This window comes from Euphorbia lathyris, chromosome 5, assembly GCF_963576675.1.
Source record: "Euphorbia lathyris chromosome 5, ddEupLath1.1, whole genome shotgun sequence".
NCBI lineage: Eukaryota > Viridiplantae > Streptophyta > Magnoliopsida > Malpighiales > Euphorbiaceae > Euphorbia > Euphorbia lathyris.
In genome coordinates this window covers 43909791-43923030 of record NC_088914.1, presented here as the reverse complement: position 1 = coordinate 43923030, position 13240 = coordinate 43909791, and positions in this window count along the sequence as shown.

Below are 13240 nucleotides of genomic sequence, written 5' to 3'. Positions count from 1 at the left end.
CTGAAGCTGAGCAAAATGAAACAGCCAACATATGCTTCATGGCAGATGATGGAGCTGACCAATCTCAATCTGAGCAAGCTGACCTCTCTGGAGATTCTGAGTAGGAGGAAAACAACAATGAGGTAACATCCCTACTTTTGCTTAGAAACGAAATGGTAAATGCCCTGAGTGACTTATATACACTAACTAAGAAGTGTAACAAAAGGATTAAGGCACTCAGCAGGCGCTGTGACGAGATTGAGGAGGTCAAGCTGAGTGACCTCCGATATCTCCTCCAGGACAACTCAGATTTACATACGAACATGCAAATCTTACATAAGTTTGTCACGGAGGTTCAAACTGAGTCAAAGAAACTTAGAAAGGATGTCACAACTCTACAGAACCAAATAAAAGGTTCAACTAAGAATAAACCCCATGCTGAGTACTCAGGTACTGGTCAGCATAAACAGTTTACTCAATGTAGCTGTTGTGGGAAGAAAGGACACACAAAAGCTGTGTGCTGGCATAACAAACAAACTGTCCAATGTGACTTCTGTGGTAAGAAAGGTCATACTACCAAAGTATGCTGGCATGCTCAGCACAACAATACTGACCACACTCAACATCGCCCTCAAAGGGTAACTATGTGTGGCTTTTGTGGTAAAAGTGGCCATACTACAAATGTATGTCGTCACAAGTTAAAATATGACTTTGCACCTGTTTACACTAACAAGAAAGGACCCAAAAAGAATTGGGTACCTAAAAACAAATAGTTTAAAATGCAGGTCAGCTTGACATGCGTGGAGAAATCAAAACCTTGGTATATAGACAGCGCATGTTCAAGACACATGACAGGTGATGAAACTTAGTTCATCACACTAGAGCTTAAACGAGGTGGAAGCGTAAGCTTTGGAGACAACAAGAAGGGCAAGATAGTCGGCTCAGGTACTATCGGAGGTAAGTCAGCTCAGCTCGAAGAAGATGAACCAAGCTCAGGTTCCGCTGATCAACCAGAAGCCTCTGTGTCATCTATACAAGGGCTGACCCAAGGTAAGCAAGAAACTGAAATATCATTTGCTGACCAATCTATTCCTGTAGAGATTGTAGAAACACCTCTTCCAAGCGACTCAACATTGCCAAAGGAAATAAAGATCCCAAGAGGACACACAGAACATGCCATTCTTGATGCTGCCAACAACAAGTTGATGACCAGAGATCAGCTTAGAAAATACCTCAGCAATGTTGCCTTCGTCTCAATGCTTGAGCCAAAGAATTTTGCTGATGCTGAGCAAGATGAATATTGGATAAATGCCATGCAAGAAGAACTTGACCAATTCACCAGAATGAGGCATGGGATCTAGTACCTAGACCTAGGAATCAAAAGCCCATAGGAACCAAGTGGGTCTTTAGAAATAAGCTAGATGAGCATGGAAATGTGATTAGAAACAAAGCTCGACTTGTAGCCCAAGGCTATAGTCAGCAAGAGGGTATAGACTATGGAGAAACATTTGCACCTGTTGCTAGGTTAGAAGCTATACGTATATTGTGTGCCTATGCTAGTTTCATGAATTTTAAACTATACCAAATGGATGTAAAAAGTGCATTTCTTAATGGCTTTATAAACGAAGAGGTATATGTTAATCAACCTCCTGGGTTTGAAGATTCAAAGTTTCCAAACCACGTTTATAAACTCAAAAAGGCCTTGTACGGCCTAAAGCAAGCTCCAAGAGCTTGGTATGAGAGGTTGACCAATTTCCTGCTGACCAGGAACTATGTCAGGGGAAAAGCTGACACAACCTTGTTTATTAAGAAAAAGGGTAAACATACCCTACTTGCACAGATATATGTAGATGATATAATATTTGGTGCTACTGACGAATCCTTGTGCAAAGAATTTAGCCAACAGATGCAAATTGAGTTTGAAATGTCCATGATGGGTGAACTCAACTTCTTCCTTGGACTTCAAATCAAGCAAGGTAAGAATGGCATCTTTATAAGTTAGTCTAAGTACACCAAGGAAATGTTAAAGAAATTCAGCATGGTAGATTGCAAACCAATAACAACCCCCATGGGCACTGATACTGTCCTATGCAAGGATGAGAAGAGTAAGTCAGTTGATAGTAAACACTATCGAGGTATGATAGGTTCCTTACTCTATCTCACAGCTAGTAGACCTGATATTCAGTACTCAGTATGCTATTGTGCTAGATATCAAGATGACCCCAGGGAATCTCATCTAACTGCTGTAAAAAGAATTTTTAGATACTTACAAAGCTCAGTTGATGCAGGTCTATGGTATCCAACTTCAAATGACTTCACACTCATTGGATATACTGATGCTGACTATGGACGATATAAGCTAGAACGGAAGAGTACTTCGGGAGGATGTCATTTCCTCGGAAGCTGTCTAGTATCTTGGTTCAGCAAGAAGCAATCATCCGTAGCCCTGTCTACAACCGAAGCTGAGTACGTGGCTGCTGGAAGCTGTGTTGCACAAGTCCTATGGATAAAGCAACAGCTTGAGGATTATGGAGTTAAAACAAAGACGATAGAGATCAAATGTGACAACAAGAGTGCCATTGATTTATCTAAGAATCGAATCCAACACAACAGGATGAAGCATGTTAGCATAAGACATCACTTCATCAGAGATCACGTACTAAAAGATGAAATCAAGCTGACCTATGTGCCAACAAATGAACAGCTTGCAGATATCTTCACTAAGCCCTTGGCACGAGAACAATTCAATACACTAAGGGAAGCCATCGGTATGTCAAATCCACTTTAAATAAATCTATATGAAAAATTGAATGTTGAGTGATTGCCATGTTGAGTGGAAAGTTGAATGTTTGTGCAAATGCCATGCTGAGTAAATTAACAATAAGAAACCTCTACTCACCAAGTTTGAAATGATCACCCTATGCTGAGCTGAAATATACATTGTGTGATTATACTGAGTAGATACAAATATTGAGTAATCACTTTATGCTAAGTAGATGTACATGCTGAGTGATCAATGTATGTTGAGTTATTTAGAGATAGAAAAATGATGTTAACAAAAACTAGGCACTCAACATCGCGAATGCTTCGAATTCTAGCAAAACCAAAAAGAAACCCACTCGCTTAAAATAAATACCTACACGTGTAACTTCTGGCACCTTGGAAAGACGCACATTAATGGCAAATCCCATGCGCCGAAGATGTCATAAATGATAGAATCTTTGCCGGTTGAACGTCCCTAGGTAAAACGGCTAGTTAATGAATATGGGCCGCCGTAAATCTATATAAAAAGTGGAAGGATCCCCACTCTTCACTCTTTACGCTTGCGATCTCCTATAATCGAACCTTTCTCTCTCCTTAAACCTCAAAAACCTTCATCTGCAACAATGGCTTCCGACAAAAACGAAATCCCTAAATCTGGCCAAACCTCTGGTAAACCCACTCAAGCTGACCCCGCCGGTTCATCAAAACAAATAGAAAGAAACATGATCAAGGTCCACAAAAAGGTCAACAATTTGGAGGTTCTGAAATGCAGATGGTTCTCTCCAGGATTCATCACCTCTGAGAAACCGTTCTGTGAATGGATCGAGAAGAACAAGTGGACATGTCTCTTCTCTCTCTCAGGAACAACCTACCCTAGGTTAGTACGGGAATTCTATTCAAATCTATATGTTGATGAAGATGATTCTGATTATTTGGAGACCACGGTCAAAGGTCAGAAAATCACCATCACTCCTGCCTATCTAGCCACTTTACTAGATTTACCAGACGAAGGAATAGAATTTAGGACAACAAAGGAGAAGGTTCCAAAAGAAAAGCTTGAGAAGATCAAGGGGTTCTGTAAACCCAAGGATCATAAAGGTGAAATACCCAGCACCTGTATAGGGAAAGAACAGAAGATGGCTCACTACATGCTGACCAACTTTATCTTCCCCAAACTCAACTCAGCTTCATCCACCTCTAACTTTGAGCAGTGCTTCATATGGCACATGCTGACCTACACTCCGCTCAATCTTCCCGTCTTCTTAGTTAGAGCTCTTCAACGAGGTGGTAAGAAACTCCGTTTGGGCTCTCTGATCACAAAAATTCTCGAGGACAAACAGATCGAGACGATAAATGAAACAAGTAGCTTGGGGAGTGAAATCACTACAGTTCTGCTGGATGGATTGTTGTACAATCAACCCTTAAAAGGCTATGAAGAAGTTGGAGATGCTGAGGAAAATGAAGAAGCTGAGCAACTAGAAGTTGAGCTTGAAAATGAGCCTGAAAAAGAAGTGGAGGCTCATGCTGAGTCCCCTAAGACAGCTCAGCCTGAGAAGAAGAAGAAGAAGAGGAAGGCTCTTGAAACTTGCTCCAAAGACATTCACGCTGTCCCAAAGAAAGTGAGGCTGTTGTCTCAAGAAAAAGTTAAAGCTGACAAGGCTAAGGAAAAAGCTGAGTCAGCAGAGAAGAGAAAGAGGTCAGAAGGGCCTGAAGATGAAGAAGAGGAAACTTCAGAATCCCCCTTGATGAAAAGGAAGAAGGTTAACACCTTAAAGACAGTTGAAGCTGATCCCCTAGATTGGGTTGTATCCTCCCAAGGTCATGGAACTGACCTAGAAAAGGAAACTGAGAAAGAAACTGAGCAAAGAACTGAAAAGGAGAAGGAAGCTGACAAAGCAACTCATGTTGAGGAAGACATCCATCCTGAGCAGGAAGAACCTGCTGATGTTGAGCAACCTCAGGGTGGTGATGAGCAAAGAGTTGAGGAAGAAGAAAACGCTGCTGTTGGGGATCATGCTGAGCAACTTGAGAATCCATATGTAGAAGAGGAGACAGCTGCTACTGAGTCCAGTGAAGGTATTCCAGCTGACCCTTCATCCCCAAAAGCTCCGACACGACGGAGACTAAAAAAAAGGCACAAAAACAAATTGATCTTATGGACGACTTCCCTCTTGAAGATATTGAGACTGACCTCTCCACAATCCAGTTCAAATACTTCTCGAATGATGTTGAGACTGAGTCACCTCCAGCAAATCCTGTAGAAAACCAAGCCACTGTTACTCAGAATGAGGAACAAGCCAAAACCCCTGAAGATCCAATCCAAGCTGCTTAAGATGGATCAAATCCTGCCTCAACTTCACCCATTCAAGTTGAGCAGGTCAACATGACTACCCAAACTCCACCTCCAACTCAGCATGTTGACTCAGCTCCTGAAGTCAATCCAAGTCCAGGTACCAATGAAGGTACTCAATCTGGCAAAGAGCCCACTCCTCCACCATCAAGCTCAATTCCAGCCTCTGAGACTAATGCGACTCAATTTACCTACTTGAATGCCACTGAGTCAGGCCGACGCATCATTGCCTCTGCTCAGTCCTTGCTTCAAGAACTGAACCCTCCTCAAGCTGATGCTGCTAGATCTTCTGATACTGAGTCCTCTCAACTGCCCGGAATCACTCAGCTCCTCAATGAAATAAAAGGACTCAAGGATCTAGTCAGTGTGATGACCACCATTCAAACTCAGCAACCGCGGCAAGACCAAATCACCAAGCTGACTGAACTGGTTCTCACAATGGTGAACCATCTGAATTCGCTTGAAGGAAAAATTCCACAACCTTCTGAAGTCAATCCAGGGTATGCCACTTCCGCTGAACTTCAAGGATATTTTGCCAAGCTAAGTGCAGAACTGACCAAATCAAGCGCACCTGGCAATGTTGAGTTTGCCACCTCTGCTGAACTTCAACAATGCTTTACCAAGCTTAATGCGGAGCTGACCAGTACGTGTGACTTAGTATCTTCCTCCTCTCAGTGTACAATTGACCAACTGAGTGAAGCAGTCAGCCTACTCAACATCAACAAAGGACAGATGGATGTTGATCCAGTCTGCAACAGTGAACTCTTGAGCTTCTCCCAGGCGATAATGAAGGCAATGCGCATCAACAATGCCCAGCGCATATTTTATGACTCTGCCCTGCTCAAGATGTACCACCAGTCTTTTGGTCAGCTCACCAGCTCGCTCACCTGGCTTAGCAAATCTCATGAATGCCTGCTAAGCATGATTAGCAGTTCTCTTCGAGTTCCTCGCCATGTCCAAGATGACAGTGTTCCTATAATTGATGGCTTGCGAGAAAGTACTAAGAGGCTCCAGCGATACTCAACTCACCTCTCCGCTCATGCTCGCACTGACACATTCATTTATAAACCCGATGATGGCAAAACGGGGGAGACAAGTCAAGGAGGAACTCAGCTTGCAGGTAATGCCTCAGGAAGCAAAGACAAAGGCAAAGGAATAGCTAAAGCGGACCACCAAGCTCAGAAGAAGAAGAACTAGATACAGTCTAAGTAAATGTTTAGAACTTAGCATAGAAACCTTCATATATGTGTTTGCCTTATTTTTCTTGTTCAATCTATGCCAAGTACTATTTTCTCAATATAGTCGATAAAATTGAACAAACAATTTAAGAAGTAAAACATACTCAGTATACATTAACACTAAAATACTTAGGTAATAAACTGAGTAACAACATACTTCTAATATTTTTGAAAGCTGACTTAAAATTCAAAAAGTTCAGATCTTGAAAAATCCAACATTAAACTAAGTCAGTATACACAAATGTCTTAAAGATAATTCAATTAAATCTTGGAAGGTTTAGAATTAAGTTAAGACAATATGTGCAACCCTTACGGGGGAGTAATTTCAAAAATATATCAATCATGGGATAACTTATAACTGAGTTCCATAATTATGTATTTTGCCAACATCAAAATGGGGGAGTTTGTTGAAACACCTTTCCACAAGATTTTGATTTGACAAAATCATCCATGATTAAGAGGCAATTAAATTTAAATGCTTTGATTTAATTGTACTAATGTGTCTGTTCAATATTGAGTGCAAAAACATATATAAAGTAAGACAGGTCAAAAGTCAGCATAAACCAAAAGCTGAGTGGAACGGAACTCAGCATGAAAGAATAAGAAGCTGAGTGGAGTAGAACTTAGCATCAGAAGCTTCCTTCAAGATTGCCAGAACGAAGCTGACTAAACAAGAAGACTCCTTCGGAATTATACAAACAGAATGAAGCTGACTAAACAAGAAGACTCCTTCGGAATTATACAAACAGAACGAAGCTGACTAAGAAGGAACTCAGCATGAAAGTTGAACATTCGAAGATAACAAATAAAGCCGAGTAACAGTCAGGACAGCATGAAGGATCCGTTTACTAAAGGACAAAGTCTGCCAATCTTCTGCACCAATAATTGAAGTCTCGAAAATACAAAGAAGACTAATTCCAAGAAACATGGGTCAAATGGATTATTGGTAAAAGACAACTGGCACAAAAAGACAAGTCTGATGCAAGAAGACAAAACCTGACGCCTGAAGAAAATAGAGAAAGGGAATGGCGGAACAGACTGAAGCTGACCAGAAGCTGTCTGCTAAAAGAGCCGTTTTGGACTTAACGGCTAAACCAATTCAAAATGATCCAGAATCAGAAATTCATCTATAAAAGGACAATGATAGCTCTTGGATCATTTGCTCAAGCATCAAAAGAAAAATACAAGAGAGAAAATTCTGAAAGCACTCAAATACAAAAAGATCTTACACCAACTTTTCCATTCTTTGTGTAAATGCTAGATTGATTGTTTTGTAATCATCTAAGGTGTTCTTTAGTTATAAAAGAACAAGTTTTTGATCAATAGGAATATTGAGAGTGTCAAGCTGAGTACTTGGTTGTAAGTATTCAGTGGTAGAAAAATCTAAGTGCTGGGTTGTAGTACTTAGTAGGAGCTGAGTAGACGAATAGAGGACGTACTCTTGCATACTCACTGCCTTGTAAAGGGTTTGTGCTCTACCTTGAAAGAGCTCAGTATTGGATTGAAAATCCCAGGAGGAACTGGGGACTGGACGTAGGCAGAGAGGCCGAACCAGGATAAGTCGTGCTGAGTAACTTCTAAACTCTCTCTCAATATATATATATGTGCATGTGTTGCTTGTTGTATTTACTCAGCTTATAAATTGTTAAAACTAAAACTGAGTAAATCTGAGTGCTAAGTTGGAAGCTGACCTTTCAAGTGTCAATTCCCAACTCCCAAGTCAAGCAGTCTTAGTCAGCATAGAACTAAAACTGTCTGACTAATCAAACGCCCGTGCTGACCAACACGCTGAGTTATCAAACTCTTAAAACTACACTTAGTCAGCATAATTAAAAGCGAAAAAGTTACATTAGTTCCTAACCCCCCCTTGGAACTAATTACTAGGGACCAACAGACATTGCACGAGCTCCCAGTATCGATCATCACCCTTTTCATCTCCCAGCCTTCCATCATCATAGTAATGACCAAGGCATCTGCATGAGGGGAGATCTCTGGTCCTACGTCTGCAAATGGGCGATTCAGCGATGTCCTATCAAGAGCAGTGGTTTTTGCCTTTTTCAGTACTGGTTGATATCCAGGTCCGCCTGCTATGACATTGATGGTCCCCTTTCCTTTCTTCTTTGGGTCATCCCTGGATCTATCACCATCTCCCTTTTTGCCATCATTTTGGATGAACCGATCCAACTTGCCCCTCTCAATGAGACGCTCTATTTCTCGAGCTAACTCCCAGGATGCATCTGTGTCATGGCCGTTTTTCCTGTGATACTTACAATAATTTTTAGGATTTTTACCAGTATTGGTGTACTCCCCCCCCTTTTGGTTCGAGGTATGAAATGCTCCGCTTGTGTTGACTGTTCTCAATCCACATAAGCACTTCACTTTTAGAAGCATTGAGAGGTGTGAAGGAGGTGACAAATGCCGATTTGTTCTTAGAACCCCTTCGCCTACTTCTAGAGGAGGGGTCTTGATGCTTGTCCTTTTCCCTATCTCGATGGCGAGATTCGCTTTTGTCCCTCCTAGGCAGAGATGCTGATTCACGGCGAATGTCATCCACCTCCATAAAGTCCTTACCGTGCTCTATTAATTCTGCCATGCTGGTGGGCTTTTTGCGAATTAGATCCTCCTATAAACTCTTACAAGTGGTATTTTTTACCAGAGATTCCACTGCCATGGAGATATCCACATCAACAATTTGTATACACAATTTGTTGAAGGAGTTTATATAATCTCGAAGGGATTCATTCGCCTTCTGCTTTAATTCAAAGAGCTTCCTGGATTTGACCACTGGAGGGATACAGCCGGCGAATTTAGCACAAAACTCTCTGCTTAGTTGGTCCCAACTATCTATCGAGCCGGGAGGTAGTGATTGAAACCAGCCATAAGCGGGACCTCCTAACGTAGTGACAAACATTTTGCACAGCACTGGTTCAGTTGCACGGTTGAGGCGAAGCAATATTCGGTATTTTCTGACATGGGCCTCTGGGTTGTCAACACCCGTGTATATAGCGAGATTTGGTATTTTAAAATGCCTATCCGTTTCCTCTGCTTCAATCCAAGCCGTGAAGGGCGAATCTCGATTGGCGAACGGGTTATGCCTGGCATTTTCCTCATTCATGCGGAGCACCGCAGCTCGAACTCTGTCGTCAAAATTCTCCGGATCCGCCCTTGGGCGACCCCTCCGTGGAGATCTGCTTGGAGAAGATGATGAACTAGACCCCGAAGATGGATCCGAGGGTGATCGTCCGCCACGTCCGCCTCCGTTTCCACGTCCGCCACCTCCTCCACTGCCACCTCCTCCGCCCGGGGGAGCCTGACCGTTACCCCCTCCAGAGCCTCCTGAAGGAATATGACCATCATTCCCATGGTGTGGTGGTGGTGGTGGTGGTGGTGGTCTGCTTGGATGTGGCGTGTCTACTGGCCTCTTGCTCTGTCTACGTCCAGTAGGTGGGGGTGATCTGCCTTTGCGGGAGGATCTCGGTCTTCTGGACGAAGGCGATTCAGACTGCCTATTTTTCTCTTTTCTACGCTTTTTGTGTTTTCGCCCTTCTGATCCACCCAAGGAGAGATTTGATCGTGGTCGCTTTGGGATATCTGATCCGCCCAGATTGATCCCATGGCTAGTATATCCACCAGCAAGAGTTTGATTGTTCCTTTGACTTCCTCCTGCGCCAGCAGGGAATAACTCTCGATTAATCGGTTGTTCTCCCAACGCCGCCGTGGTAGTTACCATGGATTCCGTGTTGTGGGCTTGGAGAAATGAAGAATTGTGGGCGTTCGGTCCTAGAGTCATCTGGGGCCAAGAAGATATCGTAGATGAAGGCGCCAAGCTCCAAAACGGGGGAATGGTCATGAACGACCGCAGGCGATCACCTGTTTCAGGGCCAAACTTTTCCGCTATAGCTTCTGCACACATGTTGATGAATGCATCCGGGGGCATACTACTTTCAGCTTGTGTTGTGGGAGCATTTGAATCAGTGTGGCCAGCACTAGTTATTGGTGGCGTTTCAACCCCTGAGGAGGGGTTATGATCTCCATTTGTCATATTTCTTCTAATCGTGAATGAAAACCCTTTATTTGTTTAAGGATTCCACGATCACCGCACCAATTGATGACAAGCGGAGAAATTCTGATCAACTTCCGTCCCTGTGGGGGCGTCGTTATGTTCGACGGGGGGAAGCTCCGATGCCAAAGTCAGTATGGAAGAGAAAGAGGGCAAACTGAATTGACAAAGGATAAGAGAGTGTGTACCTTGATAGCCTGAGATGTAGGCTATATATAGCTACAAAGTTGTAACCTTCAGTAACCAGAAAGTCTCCATTAATGTTCCATTAATGGCGGTTACAAGTTACCTAGAAGCTGGCGGTGAGCTAATTGATAGCTCATTAATGGTCTTTATGGCCAAGTCGGTCCAGCCGTTATAATGGCGAATGTGTGTTTCAAGGAGATTCGCCTCATAGGTTCGCCGGCGGGTCTCTTTTGATGGGACCTTGGTGATCCTCCAGACGGATCTCTTAGGAGGATCAATACGCGGCGTTCCTTAGGTGAATATCCCTTTTGGTCCTCGGGATAATATCTCAATGTTATCAATTATCAATCACTTTTTCCATCCTATAGTGGAAGCACCCAGGAAGTTCAAAACATAGTCTGAATCTTCTCAAACAATCACATGCCTTAGAAACGCTCGGACAGACTAAAATCTCCTTTACATAAGTGTAAGGCCTCGAGGTATTCTGATGAATCTGAATCTCCACAGAGGAGAAAAACTCAGAATAAGACAAGACTCGAATCTCGAGAGAGACGAAGGCGGTAAAGAGCGACTATTGTACTAAGATCTTCCAAATATCGACAGACATCTCACCGAAGAGCATCTTCATATAGTGAGGACAAAAGGGCTTCTGGATAAAAGGGCTATGTATGACCTTGTCCAGACGTTGTGGAGGAGCGCCATGGTGAACGCAAGAAATGATGCCCGAATGCCAGAGGTGACAGATATCAACTCCCCGCTTTGTGCATGCATTTTGCGAAAGTCAATGCCTCGAAGGCCCAAGTATCTCCCTCTCTAGAGAAGTACAATGGTGTTGGAGATCCAATTATCGATGTAAAGAACTTTAGGCAAGCACTGAAGACTACAATAGCCACTAATGTTGTCATGTGTCGTCTCTTCCTTATAGCCTTAAAAGAGGTAGCAAACTACTAGTATGAGCAAATATCCGTTGGATCAATTTGAAGCTTTAGTCAAAATGGAAAATGAGTTTGCCCAACACTTATTACTTCAATACCCAAAATCAAGACATTCCAGTATTTGAACTACTTAGTTCAAGAGTTAGGAAAACCCCTTTCGGAGTGGGTAGAGCTTTTCTGGGAAATCACAATTCAGATTCGGTACCTCAGTGTAGTATATATGCTATGGCATCAAATTGGCAAAGCGAGGATTTGTCCCAAAAATCTCATAGCACGACAACCCAAAACCTTCCCCGAACTCATGCAATGGGCCAGATATTTCGTCAAATGGGACATACACAAACTCAACCCACTATCGAAGAGTCTCAGTGTAAATGATTGCATTGGTCCGGATAACCAGCCAAAGCAATACCACAGAGAGGATAGAGACAAAGATCGTAAAAGATAAAAAGAGCAACTAGACCGTAGCTTCATGCCACTTAATGCTCCGAGAAAAGAAGTATTGTAAACATTGAGGATGCCAGAGCAATGCAACTGATATGTGTCGAATCTAGCAAAATAAATCTTTACTCATTCTGTTTAAAGAAATTATATACAGGGTGAATGTCTCTCCTATTGGAGTGTCTTTGTCTTCTCATCTGAGATGTTAACCCTAATAGTGTAACCTATAACCTAAATCTCACTGTTCCTCAACCGTCTCCTCCATTATCGTTCAATTAACTCACCTTCGCCTTGAACCCATTGCCCAAAATGTGTTGATTGACACTTCCATTATTTCAATCGATCGACAACGTGTCTTTATCACCATGGAGAAGAACAAAGGTTTAACAGAAGAATATGCACAATTGTGCCTCAATAGCGATGATGATGGGTTGGAAATCATGGAAGATGCCTTACAAACTAAAACACTGCGACAAAACTTCTTCATTGTGGGTCAGTTCCTTGCAATCAAGGTCACGCACTTCGAGTCCATAAAAACAACGCTTGCGGCTATCTGGTAACCTGTCAAAGATGTAACCATCACGGAAACAAACATGGAAGGAAGATACTTGTTTCAATTTTACCATGAACTTGATATGCTTCAGGTACTCAACGATGGGCCGTGGACGTTCAACCAGAATCTCTTGATAGTCAAACAACTAGGACTATCCGAACAACCACTGCATCCAACTTTAACTGACCTAATTATCTGGTTCCGAATTTTAGATTTGCCCATGGGATTCCAAACTGAAGAAGTTTGTAAGGCTATCAGTATTCAAGTGGGACAATATATGGAAACTGACCCTAAAAACTTCACTAGACTGAGAAGGAGCTACTTGCGTGTCAAGGTTATAATTGATGTTCGAAAGCCTCTAAAGACAGGACAAAAGTTAAAGAGGAGTGGTGGTGAGTGGCTGTGGGTGAATATCAGATAAGAAAGACTTCCTCAATTCTGTTTTTTCTGTGGGGTTATCAGACATGCTGATAAGTTCTGCCTAGTTCTATTTGATTGCACCAACATTACTTCAAAAAGGAAGTTTGGAAGCTGGCTCAGAGCCTCACTGCGCAAAACCGGTATCCAGCGAGGTAAGGAATGGCTCCGGGATCCATCGGCAGAAGCTGATAATATAAAGTTTGAGAAACCAACTAATGCTGCACTAGGGTTTATGGTCACTAGTGACAATGGGGTAGTATACACAGGCTCCGGGTCAGGGAAACATGCTGTCTTTGGTGATCCTAATCAAAAGTT